General features: G+C 45.8%; 1 protein-coding gene across 2 annotated transcripts in view; it reads left to right on the top strand.

Moving 5' to 3' along the window:
- RAB3C (RAB3C, member RAS oncogene family) overlaps positions 1-19,798 on the top strand; it is a 120,719-nt gene that overhangs the window by 73,599 nt on the left and 27,322 nt on the right. The gene's annotated exons all lie outside the window — the stretch shown is intronic.

Below are 19,798 nucleotides of genomic sequence, written 5' to 3'. Positions count from 1 at the left end.
CTGCTCTCATACACTGTTTATTTCTACGGCCACAGCTTTGCAGCAGTCAAATATTATGTAGAATACCATCAATAATTTTTGGCAGGGAACCCCCTTTAAAGTACCCAGGGGTATATGTTGGTATTCTTAAAGGAATTTAATTGCAGTATTATAGCAGAACTAAATGGCAGAGTTATGTGAACTCTTTAAAGGAGAAGTCCGGCCAAAATTAATTTTTGATATGTTGTTACTTATGAAAAGTTATACAAATTTCTAATGTACATTAATTATGGGAAATGCACATATAGAGCTATTTCCCTTAATTTAGTAGATCAGGAAGTGTTAGAAATATCTCTGAAGAAGTGACGTCACGACCCAGGGTGTAATTCCTATGGAGTGTCCAGCAGGGGGCGCTCTCTATATAGAAGTCTATGGGACTTTATTGTTTCTATGGGTTTCTATGTAATGTAATGTAATGTAGTGTACAGTGCTTTATTGAATGAATACATCTATGGAATACTTTGGGGAGCAAGTGTCCTTGCTCCCCAAAGTATTGCATAAATGTATTCATTCAATACATTCAATACACAGTAAGCCCACCGATCCGCCGCATTTCCGCCGAATTTCCGCCGCATTCCCGCCGATCCGCCACACGCTGATCCGCCGCATTCCCGCCGATCCGGACCATATACATTGAACTACAGCTCCCATCATCTGCTTCTAGTATGAACAGGTGATGGGAGCTGTAGCTGGGTAATGGATATGACATGCCGCCGGGCGCAGGGGGGAGCCGCTCAGTACACAGGAGCTCTCCCCCCTCCTCCTCCTCCTCCTTCCGTGATAACTTCCGCCTATACCAATGCTGAGTCCCTGCCTGGCCGCCGCTCTCCGCTCTCCCCCCCCATACATACCGGCTCCCGATGCATCCTGGTGTCCGCGCTGATGCCGGGAGCCGGTATATGTGAGCGGAGAGCGGCGGCCAGGCAGGGACTCAGCATTGGTATAGGCGGAAGTTATCACGGAAGGAGGAGGAGGAGGGGGGAGCGCTCCTGTGTACTGAGCGGCTCCCCCCTGCGCCCGGCGGCATGTCATATCCATTACCCAGCTACAGCTCCCATCACCTGTTCATACTAGAAGCAGATGATGGGAGCTGTAGTTCAATGTATATGGTCCGGATCGGCGGGAATGCGGCGGATCAGCGTGTGGCGGATCGGCGGGAATGCGGCGGAAATTCGGCGGAAATGCGGCGGATCGGTGGGCTTACTGTGTATTGAATGAATACATTTATGCAATACTTTGGGGAGCAAGGACACTTGCTCCCCAAAGTATTCCATAGATGTATTCATTCAATAAAGCACTGTACACTACATTACATTACATTACATAGAAACCCATAGAAACAATAAAGTCCCATAGACTTCTATATAGAGAGCGCCCCCTGCTGGACACTCCATAGGAATTACACCCTGGGTCGTGACGTCACTTCTTCAGAGATATTTCTAACACTTCCTGATCTACTAAATTAAGGGAAATAGCAGTATATGTGCATTTCCCATAATTAATGTACATTAGAAATTTGTATAACTTTTCATAAGTAACAACATATCAAAAATTAATTTTGGCCGGACTTCTCCTTTAAGGGAGCATTATTTTAGTATGACATGTGCTTTACTGCAGTGTGCTATATGGTAGGGTAGCAGTATTACCTTAACCGAAAAAAAAAAATTCTTAGTATAAAATGACCTCTCCCTCCATCAGTCTACAGAATGAGATTTCCCTTTAACCCACTGTGCCTGGAACAGCAGTTTGCAGAGGAGTGGTTCTCTGATGTGCAGGGAGAACTCAGAATGGACCTTGGTTCATTAGTTCTGGAATTGGTGAGAGTTTTAAAGGTCAAAGCCCCCATATATAATATAATGTTATAGCAAATCCCAGCAATATACCATAACATTCTAAAAAAAAAAAAATTAAAACTCTTTCTTGTTCCTTAGGCTTTGTTCTCACGCCATTTTTATTAAAAAGCCATCATTTAACAGCAAATAACGGCTTATATTCATATAATAAGAGCCGACATTTTGACTGTGTGAACATAGCTCTAATCTCATTGCCAGAAGTTATTGCACTCACAGAAGCAATGGGGATGTATAAATGCAAAGTCTGTTGGTGACAAATATGTACTGTATGTATGGGATGTTTTAATCAAGAATAGTGTCACAAACTAATTATAATGGCCCTGATTGACATCGATATAATCCCAAATGATACATGATATTTTTTTGCCGTTAGTGTACATTATAATATTTTTATATGTATTATATAACTGTTGGGTTTATAAATATCTTATAATTTTCCTTTCTACTGATGATATAAAGCAGCCGTGCTGTGCAAAAACCGCGTGTGCCAAGAAGGCAGCTGCTGCTATATAAAGTCTGAGATCCCAGAAATAATGATCCAATGTGAAGGCGACTCTAATTTCTCTCTGATTTTGACCTAGTAATTCTGTGTGAAAGTTCTGCCTGCCAACAGTTTAGTAAGTGGATAACTGTTAAATGAGGTATATTAAATGCGTGGCGGGTTATTATCCACATTGCGCTATTCACTGTACTTGTAAAACCCTAACAAATGTGACATTTTAATGTAAAAGTATTTGATTTAGGAGAGATGTACAACAGAGTGGAATTACAAATTCTGCCTATACTTACATTTTTGCCTTGCTCTATGGATACAAGTTTATGATTCTCCTAGGTTCCTTGTGAGCACCAGAGGAAATAACTCTGAGGGTTTATCGGCCAAGTCGAGTTATTGGTGCTATCCCTGATGGTTTCTCTCCACCCTTTCAACCCTGACTGATCAGTGTATGTCTTTCCATTCACTGAAATAGGACAACCAGCATGGCCGGACAAGCCAATGGGGACTGTCCTATGAGCCCTATGCCATGGCCAGCTTCATAACTAGGATTTCTCTAAAATGCTACTACTATGTGCCATGACTAAAAAGGCATGCGTCTGAGTGCCACAATGTAACAATGTGTATTTGGAAATGGACCAATAGTGCAGAACTATCTGCTAGTTAGAAGAATCTAACCTGCTGACATGTCCCTATAATGCATGGGGTGCTGAGGATGAAGTCAAGTTTCTTAGATACTGTGATACTAGTAGTTTATTCCCTATTCAAGGCCCACTGTGCTGATATTAATTTGGAAGGGCTGGCTGGCAGGGGTAGATTGGTGCACCTAGTGCACCAAAGCGCCTCATTAGCAAGGTGAATAATCTGCTACGAAAACGTATGTCATGAAAACGGCACAGAGGATGAAGGTACGACACTTACCTTCATCCTCAGTGCCCCATGCACAATATGGGGATAGCAGCAGGTTACATTCTTCTAACCTGCTGATAGTTTCCCTTTAAATTCAATGGACTCAGGACAGGTGTGCCATGGAAATCCCCTAGGCATTTTCAGATCTGAAAAGAAGAATTTGACAACAATGGAAAATTTTTTTTCTAAGTATAAAATTATAATATATAAGCTATGGTCATGTATTGCATCCAAACTATTGGAAAAAAAATATTCACTATGGTGCCATCTAAGCTAAGCTTTCTTGATTTCTATTCTTGAAGACTACTTAAATATGCACGTGTATCCTTAGAAAAGAAAACCCATCCCTCCTACCCGAGTTCTATGGTCGGAATTGGTCAAATCAATTGAGAAATATTGAAATAGTAGCAAATATGTAGTTTTTTTTTTTTTATTTCTTCAAATCTTTTCCGACTGAATATTGTTGGTTTTACTATCTTTAGCACATATATGAGACTTTGAAAACAGCACATAATTGGCTCCAAATCGCCTTTTAGATAGAGTTGTCTTCTTTCGGACCATTGCTGCATCAGAACCTGAGCACATTGGTAATCTGGTGGGTCAGTTCAACCCTTTATACTACAATATACTACCGTGTATAATACAACAACCATAGTAACAGTTTTAATATTACTATGTTACATAAGCATATCAAGATAGTGTTGTCTATAATGTTTGTTACCTATATCCATATGATCTAAAAACCTAGAACTGCAAAAACAGCATAATGTAATTGTCTCTTTTGTCCAAATAAATGTAGTGAGGTCGTGTATACTATCTATGACTGGGCAATAAAGGCACCATATCATCTGCTGCTACAGTGCCTGAGGCTGGGATCACACACAGCAGTTTTTTGGGAAAACTGCCACTGCAGTTTTGTGCCAAAACCAGAAGTGGATCCAACAGGAAAGAGAAGTACACGTCTTCCCTTTATATTTTCCATATATTTGGGAGAGCTTGTGCACCTTCGAATGTCAATTCTTTGAGTGGAGAGTGGCGGAGGCATGTGAGCCCTCCCAAAGACACACTGTTTGACACTAAGGCAGATTCCGCGGCAGAGAATTTTGCTCAGTGTGAATGCACCCTAAAGGCCCTATCACACAGAATTAGGCAAGATATCTCCCTGTGTAGTAGAGGCAGCTATCAGCTGGCAAGCAAGCAGATGCTCACTCGTTGGCTGAATGCAGTCTTTCAACATGTCAGAAACTCACCGTCTGGACATCACTGTGTGTAATAGCTAATGTGGGGCCGATTTAAGCAAAGACTGCACATACATAGATAACTATGACCATGCAGCCCTGCCCCCACAATTATCGAGCTGTCTAATAGGCTAGGTAAGCATGCACCAGTCTAGCAGATGGGCACTCAATTACCCCATGTGTCGCACCATCTAATACAGCCTTAACTTCTGCAACTATTTACTGTAAAGAATACAGAAATTTGCAGCATTCATGTTTGACACCATTATAAAGCCAATCAATCAGTTTAATAGGCACTTTTACTTAATCTATCCTAAGAAAATGGATTACTAGATTCTTCCAGTCCTTTCTGCTCTGTCATCACACAGTCATTGCTGCTGTGTTCATGCTTGTGAAGGATCACTGTGTCTAGGGATGGGCAAAATAATTCTAAGTGTATGGCTATTAATATGAGACGGAGGATAACCGCACTTTAGATGATGTCCAAAGTTTTAATGACATTATGAGCTATTGCCATAACTTTAATTTGTCCACCATAATAATGAACAGAAAATGGGGTAGGTTTACCTGCAGCCCCACAAGTAACTATTAAAGGAGAAGTCCAGCCATAACAAATTTCTGTCAGGCGGCAGGAAAGAAAAAGACCATGACTGATTTCTTACTTCTCTTCGTGCCTGTGATGCCCCGCCTGATTGACCTCGGGACCCCCGCCGGAAAGCATTTTCCCCCAAGTTGTGATGACGTCATGATGTTGGGGTGGGGTGGGGGGGCTGTTCTCCTTTAATCGATTGACTCGCAAAACTCAGCTGTTACATTAGTATCTGTATACAGTGTACAATAAATATACAATCACTAATACAGTCTATATAATATTGAGTAGATTGTTATAAGACACCTGGAAAAATTCGGACTGTCAGTGGTGAGCACTGGATAAGAGAGTTTGAAATGGAAATACTCCAGCACCCCCGGTTGGATAACATATTATTTTTTATTTTCGTGCAAGGCAGTACAGAGCTAAAATAAGCACATGGGATTGCGCCTTTCGCCTATCCGCCTTGTTCACAACCACTAGTGGCAGTGAGCATGCACCTTGCTGCTCCATTCGAAGTGGACACAAAACAGCACTTTGCTTTTCCCTTAGCCCGACAGTAATTAAATAGAATGTCAGTGCACATGCTCGACCACCCACTGTGGTCAAACTCCTCCCAGTGATGTAAACAATTGATGTGAAAGTGATGTGATGGGAAAGTCAACTGTGAAAAAATGATAATAATAGGAAATAAAGACATGGGTTGTCTTGGAGTAATGGCCCTTTAAATTTGTGCCACCCATTAAAATACATAATAATTAGTCATGTATATAACATATCCATTGTCACCACTCTTTATTAACTATTCTCTTTAACACTTGGTCATAATTCTGTACAATAGCGAGGAACGGGAGGGTAACAATGCATAGGCTTATTTTTAGTAATAATTCCACATCTGATAATTGATTGGCGAATCCGGACTTGTGGTATCATTACTGGAGGAGAACAGTGCATTCTGGGCCCTTTCTTGTGTAGTTGCCATAGAAACACTTCTATTCCTCTTGGTAAAGGTCAGACGCAGAGTTTATCCTTTTGTTGCTGATGTCTCTTCAAAACACTTGGCTCAAAATTACAGATTATGGTCCTGGAAATAAAAGAAGAAGCTAAACAATTACATTGACCTTTGCAATGTCTAATACATCTGAAATAAAACCATAGGATATATTACGCAACCTTTTACAAAGCTAATCTGTACTTAGAAAACAATCACAGTTTAATTGGTCATTTCATTTCATTTTGAAATTATTTACCGGGTTGTCCCAGAGCAAAAAAGGATCAGCATATGTAAGAGAATAAAATCCAGCAAGGTAATCGCCATTCAAATTCCTAAGCACTTTAGCAACAATGCTTGATGTAAGTACGCCATGTGACAGCTGTGGCCAATAACTGCCCAAATACACCAGCGAAGGACGGTGCTAAGGATGAAGGTATGTCTGTTACTTTCATCCTTAGCGCCATTCCTGTACTGTGTAGCTGTGAAATCCCCTACATGGTAAGCTGTTAGGAGCACTGGGGGCGGGGCTACCACCTCTCCAAGCACTGATCTGTTCCACCCCCGACTGGCCCCCTCCATTCATAATTATTAGGAAGAGCGGGCTGGTCTGGGGCATATCATTATGCAGGCACAGGGCTACGGACCCCACCAGCCTTCCACTTCTAATAATTTTTAATGGAGGGGTCCAGCCGTATCGGTGTATGGGGCGCTAGACATGCCCCCAGTGCTCCCAACGGCTTACCAGGCAGAGGATTTCAGAATAAACAGCACAGGAATGCCGCCAACGATAAAGGTAAGAGACATACCTTCATCCTCAGTGCCCGTGCCCCCTAGGGAGCTATCAGCAGGTTAGATTCGTCTATCCTGCTGATAGTTCCCCTTTGAAGCTCCCGGATTCATGGTTGTGTACATTCAATATATCCAAGTCCAATGACAACATATATAAGAAACATAGAAGACTTCACAGCACTCCCCATCTATATAAATCCTTCTTTATTAATAAGTCCACATCAGAATGCAGTAATATGACAACACTTGCTTTGCTTCAAACAGGCTTTATCGTGGCCTGAGGCTCAGTCCAGAATGAAGCTTATTTGTAGCGAAACAATAAAGAAGGATTTATATCCTGGTGAGTGCTGTTAAATCTTTTATCCTTCGTGTAACTCCTTAACGTGGGTGTCAGGCATGATGGGGGCCGGGTTGCTCTGATCTTGCGGCATGGATTGAGACCTAAGACACAGCATTAAAGACAGCAGAATCCTCTCTTATTTACTGTGCATGATTTGAATAAACAAGTGCAAATACAGTGAGCACCCTGATATAGTATTAGACAGTGCCTAACCTGTGGTAGGGCCTAATAGTAACAGGACAAGTCCAAAAACTCTTTATTACCTTAGATCCACATCACTTAAAGAGCCTGTTACATGGCTCGATAATTGTGCAGCAAGAACTGTGTATATCTCTTTTGTGATGTCCGTGCAGTCTTTACCTTATTAGTGCAAAATAATAAATAATATATGTAGTGTCCCACCACAGGTGTTGCTAGTTTAAACACCCCTCGCAAAAGCCTGTAACTCAAAAGCAAAGTGGTAATTAAGTCATGTATAAGTTTTGCAACTAGATGTCAGTAGTATGTGTATTTCTATATATATGTTGCACAGCTGTAGTGAACAAAGAGTTATTGTTTGTTTGTGATCTGCACACCAATGACAGCTGTTCTTCTCTTCTGCCTACCTCTATCTTTCTTTCTCCTAGCACTCTCTTCTCCACCACTCACAGGAGCTGTTACACACCCTCTAGGAAGTTGTCACATCTGGATAGGAAGTGTAGACCCACATTTAGTTGAGTTCTCTTCTGTTTCTTAGAGAAGCAAGACACACAGATCAAGCATCCCTGCTCAGTTAGCCAGGGACCTGGCTCTGCCAGGTTCCCAGTCTGGGACAGACCAGCTGTAGTGTAGACACTTATGAAGAACACAGAGACTATATTTCTCAAAGCAACACTTCTACCTAAGATGCAGTGCTAAACAACTAGAGAGAGGACAGGTCAGGGATCACCCCAACCCACGCCGTGAACAACCTAAACACAGTGAAGGACAGTATCCTAAAAGCTAGAGGAACTGATACAGATATCAGAGTGCGTAGGCTTCTAGCTGCTTTGCTCTATCTCGCAACACAGGTGACACCGGGAAACGCTCGGACACTTAACTCAGGTAACTAGGACTGGGGCTTGTGTCACCCTGATAGGACAGCTCGACACTACAGGGGAAAAGGTGGTATAGCGACAAAGGACGAAATACGGGCACAAGTATTCTTCTTCTTTCAAGTCTTCTTCACTAGTATTCTACTTCTTCTAAAGATCTGGCGGAGCACAGTACTACATTGGGTTTGGTCTCTTACGACCTATTCCTATCCACTCCTCTGAACTCTCTATGCTCTTCTCAGCACGCAACCAAGCCGGCACTGCTGTTCCACTTTTACCTCAACAGTTCTCGGTGCAGATCTAGTCAAGTTCCGATTGTGTTATACTGCTCACTTTCTTCATTTCCCCTTTCTGTGGGTAGCGGTACTGACATTCCGGGTGGGTCATAACTCCACTCAGGACCACCGTGATAAGCGCCCATCACAACCCGACAGGCCACTGACCATTGGGGAAAGGGTATATAGCCAGCCACAAAATAAGTAAAAGCAGGTGTGCCTCATACCTGTGTGCTGAGTCAGCACTGGCGTCACAACAACATACCATCTGGCTGAGCTATACTCCACCGAGTCACACAGTACCATCTAGCAAATGACTGGTCGCAGCTGCAACACCACATGGCAGCCCACCACATTATACATACTGTACCTGTCTACGCTTCTAGTGATCTTATAGTTGTGCCCGCTCCCGCAGCTGCTGCTGGTCTGAAGTGACTTGCGCTGTCCTGTCTCGGCCAGTGATTGGCTGAGCGGCCTGTCACTTCAGAGACCAGCTCAGGAAGTAGAAGAACACCGGGAGCATGGGCAGATATATTTAAACTTTTTTATTTTTTTACCCATTCATCAGTTGTTGTCCGTGCATTGCTTTTACACAGAGCGATGTGTGCCAGTTAGCCAATTCTTTATAGGCAGGATTAAAAAAACTTTATTACATGGAGCGATATCCTGCTGAATCGGCCTGATTTGGCAGATTATTGCTCTGTGTAATAGGGCCCTAAGTGGGATGCCTCAGGAGTTGGCTCCCAACCTGGTTTCTGATACCTGTAGTACTCACTAAAGCTGTGCAATGCCAATTTCTGCAGTGTGAAAGCAACCTGAAGGGCATGTCTTGCTGCTGCACTGTTGAGTAGGCCCACACTAAAGCCCAATGGATCTTCGAAGACAATGAGGGACTTCTGATGTTTGTCCTTCTTGGCCAAAGTCTCCAGCTCTCCCAGCTAGGTGGCCTGGTTATGTGCTCAGTACTTCTCAGTAGATACACGATCAGGGAGTACAAGGAGAAACAAGAGTCTCTGTATGTCCTGTATGTACATCCCATGATCAGTCATGTTGGCAGCTGCTACATCTGTACGGATGCAGAGACTTTTCTCAGCATCTGATGTTAAAGCAAATGTACCATCAATGCCATGGCGCAGGGAAGCTGGTGCCGCAGTCTTTTTTTTTTTAAACTGCAGCCCTGTACACGTGTATGGTGCCGTTCAATTCATGGGCAACGGACGGAGGTGAAGCACTGAAGGCAGCCCATCCCCAGTGGGAGGAAACCCACTATGATGCGGCTCCATTTATTCTAATAGAGCCGCATAATAGAGGAGCAGGGGTATCCTCCCACTGGGGGCGGGCTGGCCCGCCTAAAGAGCTTCATCCCCAGCCAGTGCTAGTGAATAACTCACCAGTGTAGCTGGTCTCATGTTTAGCATGCTCTCTCTGCACAGCATTCCCAGGTAGCCAGTGGCCCTTTAAACCCAACACCCTCAGGAATAATGTGCACTGGGCATACTGTTCCTGAACTCAGGTCTTTAAAGAGGTTGTCTGGGAAAAATTAATATTTGGCAGGCTGCCAAGGCTGGGGGGGACATGTTGGTAATCCATAGTTACTTGTCCCATTCCCCCACTGCTGCTGCATCCTGGCCGCCCGTGCTGCATTGCTTCTTGTGTTTTCTGAACATCTGAAGATGTTTCGATTCCATAGGAAACGGCTGCTCAGTATAGAGTCCCAGAATCCGTCAGCAGGAGGAGAACAAGACAAGTAAGTATGCATTACTGACATGTCCCCCGCAGCCCTGTCAGATTAGCATTTTTCCTGGACACCCTCTTTAAGCGTTACCTCCTAACTAAACCAACACACACTAGGCCAGCTTGAGTGCTAGGGACTAGTAATGAGCAAACTTGCTAAATGTTCGGCCGAACCTGAACCCTCAGCAGTTGACTCCTGGTGGCTGGAGCAGGTAGACATACAACATCTCCAGCCACCGGGAATCAAATGTGCTCAGGTCTGGCTGAACCCGAATGTTTGGCAAGTTCATTGATCACTATCAGGCACTCCATGTGCTGTCCTACATATCCCTTCTCTACACAGGCCTATATTAGGGGAATTAGCACTTTTTGTAAAGTATACAGGTGCATTCACATAAAACATGGTACATAAATAAAGTATAACAAAATGCTATTCTAATGTTATTATGCCATTATCAGTGGAAGCATCCTAATGTCACTGTAACCCAAGGTGGGCTGTGTTTTGTAGGACACCACAACTGCAGATTCAGGCCATTGTATATAAATGGTACATTGGCGACACATTAGGATCAGTCACGGTCTTGTAGAAGACCGGGATTAATTCACTACTTTCTGCAGAGGTAATATCCAGAAAGATTATGTAGCAGTTTTTGCCTGCGGTTCTGTAACGCCCGGAGTAGTGGATCCACTGGACCGGCACCAGCGATGGCACAAACCTCACCAGGGAGCGGAGTCTAAGGGGCCGCTGGTTTTCACCAGAGCCCGCCGCAAGGCGGGATGGACTTGCTGCGGCAGGCGACCCCCAGGTCGCTACCCCTGGCTTGGTTGCTGGTGTCGGCAGGCGAGGCGTGGCAGGAGATGGCACAGGCAATAGTCTGCAGATGAGAGAGCACGTGACTGGCTGGACACAGGAACAGGTGGAGTGACAGGGGAACAGGAACCAGGAACAGGGACAAGGGACCAGGTAACGGACAGGACTCAGGAACAGGGACTAGGGACCAGGTAACGGACAGGACACAGGAACAACAGGGAGCTGGGCCAAACGCTATGGGAAGCATGTAGAGGCTCCAACACAGGGGACAGGGCAAGCTGGGATTTATAGGGGTGTGATTGGTGCAACTACCAATTAGGAGCGCACTGCCCCTTTAAATCTGAGACAGCCGGCGCGCGCGCGCCCTAGGCGGCGGGGACGCGCGCGCCGGCCGGCACAGACCGCGACATGCACGGAGGAGAGGTGAGGCGCCCCAGGGGCCGAAGCAGCAGCAGCGCCGGGTCCCTACACAAGGACCCCGGCGGCTGCACGGGACAGGAGGCGGTCGCGGCGGCAACCCGGAACGCGGGAAGCCGCCGCGGCCGTGACAGTACCCCCCCCCTTTGGCCTCCCCCTCTTTCCTGCCTGCAAATGGCACAGGAAGCCACAAAGTCTTTGACATCTTGGGATAGGCTGGGCCACCAGTAGTGGCGAGAGATCCGTTGGCCGGTCTTACGGACTCCAGGGTGCCCTGCCTCCAACGAGGAATGTCCCCACTTCAAAATACCTCTTCGAAGCGCAGGGTGAACATGAGTCTTTCCGGGGGGTACTCTCTGAAGAGTGGAGGTGACGACTGGTACTAGGCGATCAGGCGGTATAACGTGGCAAGGGACTGTGGGTCTGTGGACGAGGACCTTCTGTAAGTTCTTCCGGTGGGGAGAGGACACGACCTTAGTCTTGGGTACGGGGAGAGGGTACACCTCGGCAGAGAAGGCATCCGCCGAGTCTTGGTCTTCTGCCGGTAGGCCGGATAGAGGCTTGGCCGGGACAGGAAATGACATAATACACTTGGTCTGAGGTGACTTGAGACACTGGTGGGAACAGTCCTGACCCCAACTGAGAATCTCCCCGGTTCTCCAGTCCAGCTGAGGGGCATGTTCTTGTAGCCACGGGAGTCCCAGGAGGACCGCGGGGGAAGAATGGGGCAGGACGTAGAAGGATATCTCTTCTTGATGTAAAGGACCCACCTGGAGGACTAAAGATGCGGTCTGGTAGTACACACGGTCGGTAAGAATTTCGCCCGTGACCGAGGAGATAGTCAGGGGCCTTGCTAGTCGGGTCACGGGTAGCCGCCATCTTTGGACCAATGTTGCCGCAATAAAACTGCCTGCTGAGCCAGAATCGAGGAAGGCAGTAGTCTGATGATTTTGTCCTGAGGGAGTCCGGATGGAAACTGGCATAGACAGACTTGGAATGGTGGCATTCGCACCTAGGGACACCTGTCCCACCGGACCTAGGTGCGAGCATCCTCCGGATGTTTGGGGACGTAGGGGACATCCCAGCCGGAAGTGATCGGAACCACCGCAATAGAGACAGAGATTCTGCTCCAGGCGCCGGATTCTTTCATCAGGCGTCAGGTGAGCCCGTTCCACCTGCATAGGAATCTCAGGAGAGGGTTGGGACATCGAAAGGTCAGGATTCTGGAAAACCGGCGCCAGCTGGGGATGGCGACGGGAATGGGTTAGTAAATGTTCATGCCGAACCTCCTCCTCCCTCTCCGAAAAACGAGTATCAACTCGGGTGGCCAGTAGAATGAGTTCGTTCAGGGAGGTAGGCAGGTCTCGGGCAGCGAGCACGTCTCTCACTCGACTAGACAGGCCCTTCTTGAAGGTGGCCAATAGGGCGGCCTCGTTCCAGTCCAATTCAGCTGCCAGGGTGCGGAACTGGATGGCGTAGTCACCAACAGAGGAGCTGCCTTGAGAGAGGTTGAGGAGAGCAGTCTCGGCTGAAGAAGCACGGGCAGGTTCCTCAAAGACGGAGCGAAACTCGAATAGGAAGGCCCGGAGATTGGCAGCAACAGGATCATCACGGTCCCACAGTGGCGTGGCCCAGGCCAGGGCTCTACCTTCTAATAGGCTGATGATGAAAGCCACTTTAGAGCGCTCGGTGGAAAACTGACTACTCAAAAGTTCAATGTGCATGGTGCACTGAGTCAGGAATCCTCTGCACAACTTAGAGTCCCCAGAGTACTTGCTTGGGAGGGCCAGTCGGAGTGAAGAAGCAGCGTCAGGAGATGGTGTGCGCTGGGCAGTAGTCTGCTGCTGTAAGGCGGCAGTGAGTTGCTGGATCTGCTGTGACTGTTTCTGGATTTGTTGAGCCTGTTGCGCGACCACTCTGGCGACGTCACGGAGATCAGGCACCTCGCCGGGATCCATGGTTGGAGCCTACTGTAACGCCCGGAGTAGTGGATCCACTGGACCGGCACCAGCGATGGCACAAACCTCACCAGGGAGCGGAGTCTAAGGGGCCGCTGGTTTTCACCAGAGCCCGCCGCAAGGCGGGATGGACTTGCTGCGGCAGGCGACCCCCAGGTCGCTACCCCTGGCTTGGTTGCTGGTGTCGGCAGGCGAGGCGTGGCAGGAGATGGCACAGGCAATAGTCTGCAGATGAGAGAGCACGTGACTGGCTGGACACAGGAACAGGTGGAGTGACAGGGGAACAGGAACCAGGAACAGGGACAAGGGACCAGGTAACGGACAGGACTCAGGAACAGGGACTAGGGACCAGGTAACGGACAGGACACAGGAACAACAGGGAGCTGGGCCAAACGCTATGGGAAGCATGTAGAGGCTCCAACACAGGGGACAGGGCAAGCTGGGATTTATAGGGGAGTGATTGGTGCAACTACCAATTAGGAGCGCACTGCCCCTTTAAATCTGAGACAGCCGGCGCGCGCGCGCCCGAGGAGGCGGGGACGCGCGCGCCGGCCGGCACAGACCGCGACATGCACGGAGGAGAGGTGAGGCGCCCCAGGGGCCGAAGCAGCAGCAGCGCCGGGTCCCTACACAAGGACCCCGGCGGCTGCACGGGACAGGAGGCGGTCGCGGCGGCAACCCGGACCGCGGGAAGCCGCCGCGGCCGTGACAGGTTCTCGCGTCAGTCGGATGTCTAATTACAAAATCCTCCTCTTCTGGTAGTTAGGATTCTAATTAATTAGCGGAGCGTGCCAGAATAATTCTGTCTACTCACAGGGTGCACTCATCATTTTCTTAAGGGCCTTGCTTGACAGATTTCATTACACATTTATGTCCAAATTCATTATGTGATCAATATCTACTGCTTTTTAGAGATCTGTTTGTATGAAAAGTCATATTAATATGATAGGACACCTATTTATTATGTGGCAGAATGGTACTAAATTTGACATGAACTACAACTTCTTTAGGCTCATATTTATAGGTATATGGTCTCCATTATTTTATAGGTGTTTTTCAGGAATATGAATTCATGGTCTATACTTATGGGAAACCATCAGTGTATGATGAGCAGAGCCAAGGGCTGAAGCACTGCTCAACATCTGTGCATTTGCCAAAATGCATGATAGCTTAAAGGGGTACTCTGGAGGAGAAAAAAAACATTTTTTTTTTTATTTTTTTTTCAAATGAACTGGTATCAGAAAATTATACAGATTTGTAATTTACTTTAATTAAAAAAAACTAAAGTATTCCGGTACTTATCGGCTACTGTATGTTCTGCAAGAAGTCATGTATTTATTCCAAACGGACATGATGCTCTCTGCTGCCACCTCTGTTCGGGTCAAGAAGTTGAAAATCCCTAAAGAAAACCCTCTCCTGCTTTGAAAAGTTCCTGACATGGACAGAGGTGGCACTTGCTGCAGGGTATACAGCAACTGATAAGTACTGGAAGACAAGCTTATTATAGAGGTGCAATTTACAAATTACGTGCAGGCACAGCTTCTGTACACCACATGATCACAGTCAAGTACTGGCTTATTGGAAAATCTCAAATTTACCCTGCACCACCCTTTCATCTTAATCCAAGGAAATTTATCTGCTTCTTTATAACTACCTCAGCAAGAAATATTGTGTCCTCTGTTTCATTACCTCTTCCATTTTCTTTGTGCCTGTGAGATTTATGTCACCATGACAATAGCGATTTGGGCTTCTTGTGATGCCCTGTTAGGACCATATTTCCTGATTTCTTATCACGGTTGTGTGTGCCATCGTTGTCAGTCCACCTACTGTCTAAATTACATTTCTTTGTAGATAAAATAAATTGCTATTTCTACAAAGCTCGAAGATCACAATCGGTTCAGAGCTGGGCTTGCATTTTATCATTATCAGCAAAATTAAAGAAAATGGCAATTGCCAATATTTTTTTCTATGTTTTATCCTATTTTAAAACAGCACAATACATATATTTTTTATGTTTAGCGAAATTCTCTTCAATCTTCCTACATAGCTGATCCCCTCCTGTGTTTCATTTTTGGTTCTTAAAGGAGATTTGCAGGAAAAAGACGTAAACTATGAGGGATTATGACACATCACATGTCTGCAAAATACTGTCCGTGCATGGCCAGATTGCTTGACTGAAAAAAAAAACCTCTTGGGGCACCACTGGTGCAGATGTATGGAAGGGGGAATCTTTGGGCAATAACACAGCCCCTCCTCTCAGCTCTGAGTGACAGTTCCATCCAGTCAGGAACACAAAACAAAATGTAACTGCTACATTGATCAAAAAAATAAAGTTATTGTTACAACCTAACCTCTATGATGGCCTCTATACAGTGTCAGACTGGGGTACTTTGGGCCCACCAGGGAATAATATATTCTAGGGGCCCACCCTACATACACCAGACATACTCAGCGCCAAAGCTTTCACATTAGTATAGCGACTTTGCACATTGCTGTGTATGTGACCGGCAATGCTCGCTCACTGTTAGTAACTGGTCAGATACTCTATGCCAGGATTTCAGCTGTTGCAAAACTACAATTTCCATCATGATATGAGGCATAATAGGAGTTTTAGTTTTGCAACTGCTGGAAGGCCGAAGGTTCCCCATCCCTGTTCTAGTGTATAGGAGCTGTCCAGGCATGATGGGAGTTGTAGTTTTGCAACTGCTTGAGGCTCGAAGCATCCCCATTCCTGCTCTATGCAAACAGCACAGCCGTCCACTTAAGTTTCTTGAAAGGGGCAGTCCCATGAAAGTAACTGGGGGATTATATGTCATCCTGAAGCTGCTAAACAGGGATGCAGACCTCCTGCTCAGGGGCCCACCAATGGGGAGTGCCCACCGGGGGATTCCCCTGCTCCCCTGTGGGCCAGTCCGAGCCTGCCTCTTTACACTTTATACACACAGTAAGGAACCATCAGAAACTGCAGCAGGTTGGAGGACATTATAGAGAAGTACATAGCATTGTAAGCTATGAATCCAGTCATAAGATCTCCTCTAGTCATAAGATATCCTCTAGTAATCTCTCTAGCTCTCCCAGCCTATTCTACCCTTTTTTCCCTCCTCCACCATCCAAAGACTTCTAAGGGCAACATGTAACCTAATTCTTCAGGAGAGCACAAAAACAGCATGTAAAACTTTTGATAGGTATTTTGGTGCCCCAAAGGGGGAATAAAAGCTTGCTTTTTGGTGCCACCTACTGCAAGTCAAAGCAGTAAAAAAAGCACCATGGCAATAAATATATATATATATATATATATATATATATATATATATATATATATATATAACAGTTATAATGGCAGTATCTAATATAAAAAGTGAGACCATATAAAGCAGCTATTACACAGAGTAACTGGTTAATTGGAGGTGACTGTTCCACTGTTAGATATCCCTATAAATAGAAAGTGCACAGCAAGCTTGTGAAGAATAGTGTGAATGTTGTAATGATCCTGAAGATCCTGAAAGCCCCTCATCGTCATCATCACCTCTACTTATATAATCACACGGAGGAAAATTCACACAATCAACCAAAATAACTTCTACCTGCAGCTTCCAGGCAGATCAGTCTGAGAGCTCTAGTCCCCACCTCCACCTTCCTTTGCTATGACGTATACTGTGCATGTGTGTTCATTAACCATTCCATTGAAATGTAAGAAAGTAAATTTATCAGTGCCTCCAAAACATCCAATGTAAAATAGCCCTGACACCTCTTAGGTAAGGACTTCTAAGGCCAGCATGTAACCTAATTCCTCAGGAGAGCACAAAAACGGCATGTCAATTAATTGAGCAAAGAACGGAGGAAAGCAGAGGCGTGCAAGCCCTCCCATAGAGTTTCTGTTTAACACTGAGGCAGGCGGGATTCCACCGAATTTACTCAGTGTGAACCGGCCCTTAGAGCTGGCCTGGTCAGATAAATCATGCTCTTCTTTACATGTAGATGGCTGGTTGTGTGTGTGTATTGTCCCAGTACGGGTGATCCACTAAGTCTTGTGTCACCCGGGTAAAGGTAACTGTGCCAGGTGTCACACAAGGGGATAAAGCTGCCGATAGCATTTATACCACTTGGTGTCTTACTCTTCGATATACGACTGTAAGAGCAGGGTTAACTACTAGAGATGAGCAAACCGGGTTCGGGTTCGAGTCGATCCGAACCCGAACATTTGGCATTTGATTAGCGGTGGTTGCTGACCTTGAATAAAGCTCTAAGGCTATGTGGAAATCATGGATATAGTCATTGGCTGTATCCATGTTTTCCAGACAACCTTAGAGCTTTATTTAAGTTCAGCAGCCCCCACTAATCAAATGCCGAACGTTCGGGTTCGGATGGACTCGAACCCGAACCCGGTTCGCTCATCTCTATTAACTACTGTTCCTATGTTCACTGTTTCTGACCAATCACAGGTGTAGGTACCACACACAGCTTTCAGCCACTCTCACTCTTTTCTTCTTAGACAGTCACACCTTCCTGGTGGGAGGTCTTAGTTAGTTGGTCTGGAGTTGGAGAAACTAAAAGACATATTTGTTTTTATTGAGAGAGACTCACAGGAGGGGTTACCATCCTCTGGGAAACCTTGTCTACGCCAGGGATCCTTCTCCAGTTTTCTCAGGACAGTCTACCAGTGTCAAGAAACTGATCTACAGTAATACAAAGCACAAGCTGAGCACAGTCATCTTTGGAGGTCTTGAGGAGTCTGCTATGCCTAGTTGAATAGGCCTGGGGCCCGTACTACCCAACCTGGCACTCTCTGAGCTGGTTGGGCAAAAGGCGGTCTGTTGTGTACATGAGTACGAGTACTTTCTTCTTCACACTAAGTACTACACTTCTTCTCTACACTAATCCTGGCAGAGTACACTTCTACTTTGGACAAGGCCCCCAAGACGGTCCGAATACTGTACCTTCTCAAGGCAAGCTTTACTTCTACTCACTACTTTCTCAGTCACTACCTCACACACTATTGTCACCTGTACCTCTCAGGTTCTGAACTCTATTAACTGTATTGCACTGAAGTTCACAAGTAAAAGACACCTTTGGTTAAGTGTTGGTGCTGATTTTTGTTGCCACACCTGCGCCTACACCTTGCACTCTTTACAAGTGTCAATACCATGTGTACTCCTGACCACTGTGACAAGTGTTCCATCAAAAATACCAAGCCTACCTGCTACATAACACCTCAGCGCCCTGGGCCACGGCATGTGCATCACTAATCTGGAAAAGAGATGGCACTAGTAATTAATATGACAATCCAGCGGAGGCGGTGTGATGTTCTGGGGAAACCTCATGCATCACTCTCCTTCCTTACACATTACCAGGCCACCAGTTCAGTAGAATATACTAAAGCACCAGCACATTGTAATATAACATTAAGAAAAGAGTTGATGCCCCCAGTTATGTGACCTAAAATGTGTGAATTAACTGTATTGTCGGTACAGTATTAGTGTAAAAGGGGTGTTTAATAGAGTCAGAGATAGCTCTATGTAAGGCTCCATAGCCCTTGAGCTTTGTATTTGTTCATGTTCTCATCTATGGTGCTGTGTAAATGTCACATCAATGCCTTTAATCTCCAGTAGCCATTTGGCTTGATTGACAGGGAGAATACAGATGAAGACGCATCCACACTCCAGCAGCTAGAGAGCGGTATAGGTTGTATGCCCTGGTCATACACATTTCTATAAGCCATTTGCATCTAACATGATGTATTTGTTTTGTGTGTAGTTTGCTGCAGTCTACAATTTATGGTAGTGGAAGAAGGAGGAATTAGAAGTCGGGCTACCTATACGCTACATACTAAACGCCTCCCAATAACCAGCCATGAATAAAACACAAGACAATAAGGAATTTTAGTGCTGGGTGGGCCACAGCAATTTATAAACCAGAAGATGGGGTAGCAAGCGGTATGCCACCACCGACTCCAACTGCGCAAGTCCGCCTTTCTACTGCAAACCTCTTCACATAAAATATTCTGCCTACTGTGACTTCTCAAACAACAAAAGGGGAGGAAGGGCAAAACCTGCTGGTGCTGATCCGTGGACTCGAGGCTGATGAGGCTGATCGAGGCAGCTCATAGGATGAACCAGTGAAGGGGGAGAGGAGGAACACAGAAGCAGGGGGAGGGACGATAAACCAAACACATTAACCCTTTCCTGGCCCTACAATCTGTTTTCATATAACTATAAAGGCATGGTTGGTAGAGAAGCTGAAGAGAAGAAGAGATGTTACAGTGGGAAATGGGGGGGGGGGGGCTGCA

The sequence above is a fragment of the Dendropsophus ebraccatus genome, chromosome 3, assembly GCF_027789765.1.
Source record: "Dendropsophus ebraccatus isolate aDenEbr1 chromosome 3, aDenEbr1.pat, whole genome shotgun sequence".
Taxonomy (NCBI): domain Eukaryota; kingdom Metazoa; phylum Chordata; class Amphibia; order Anura; family Hylidae; genus Dendropsophus; species Dendropsophus ebraccatus.
This window is presented reverse-complemented; position numbering and strand designations above follow the sequence as displayed.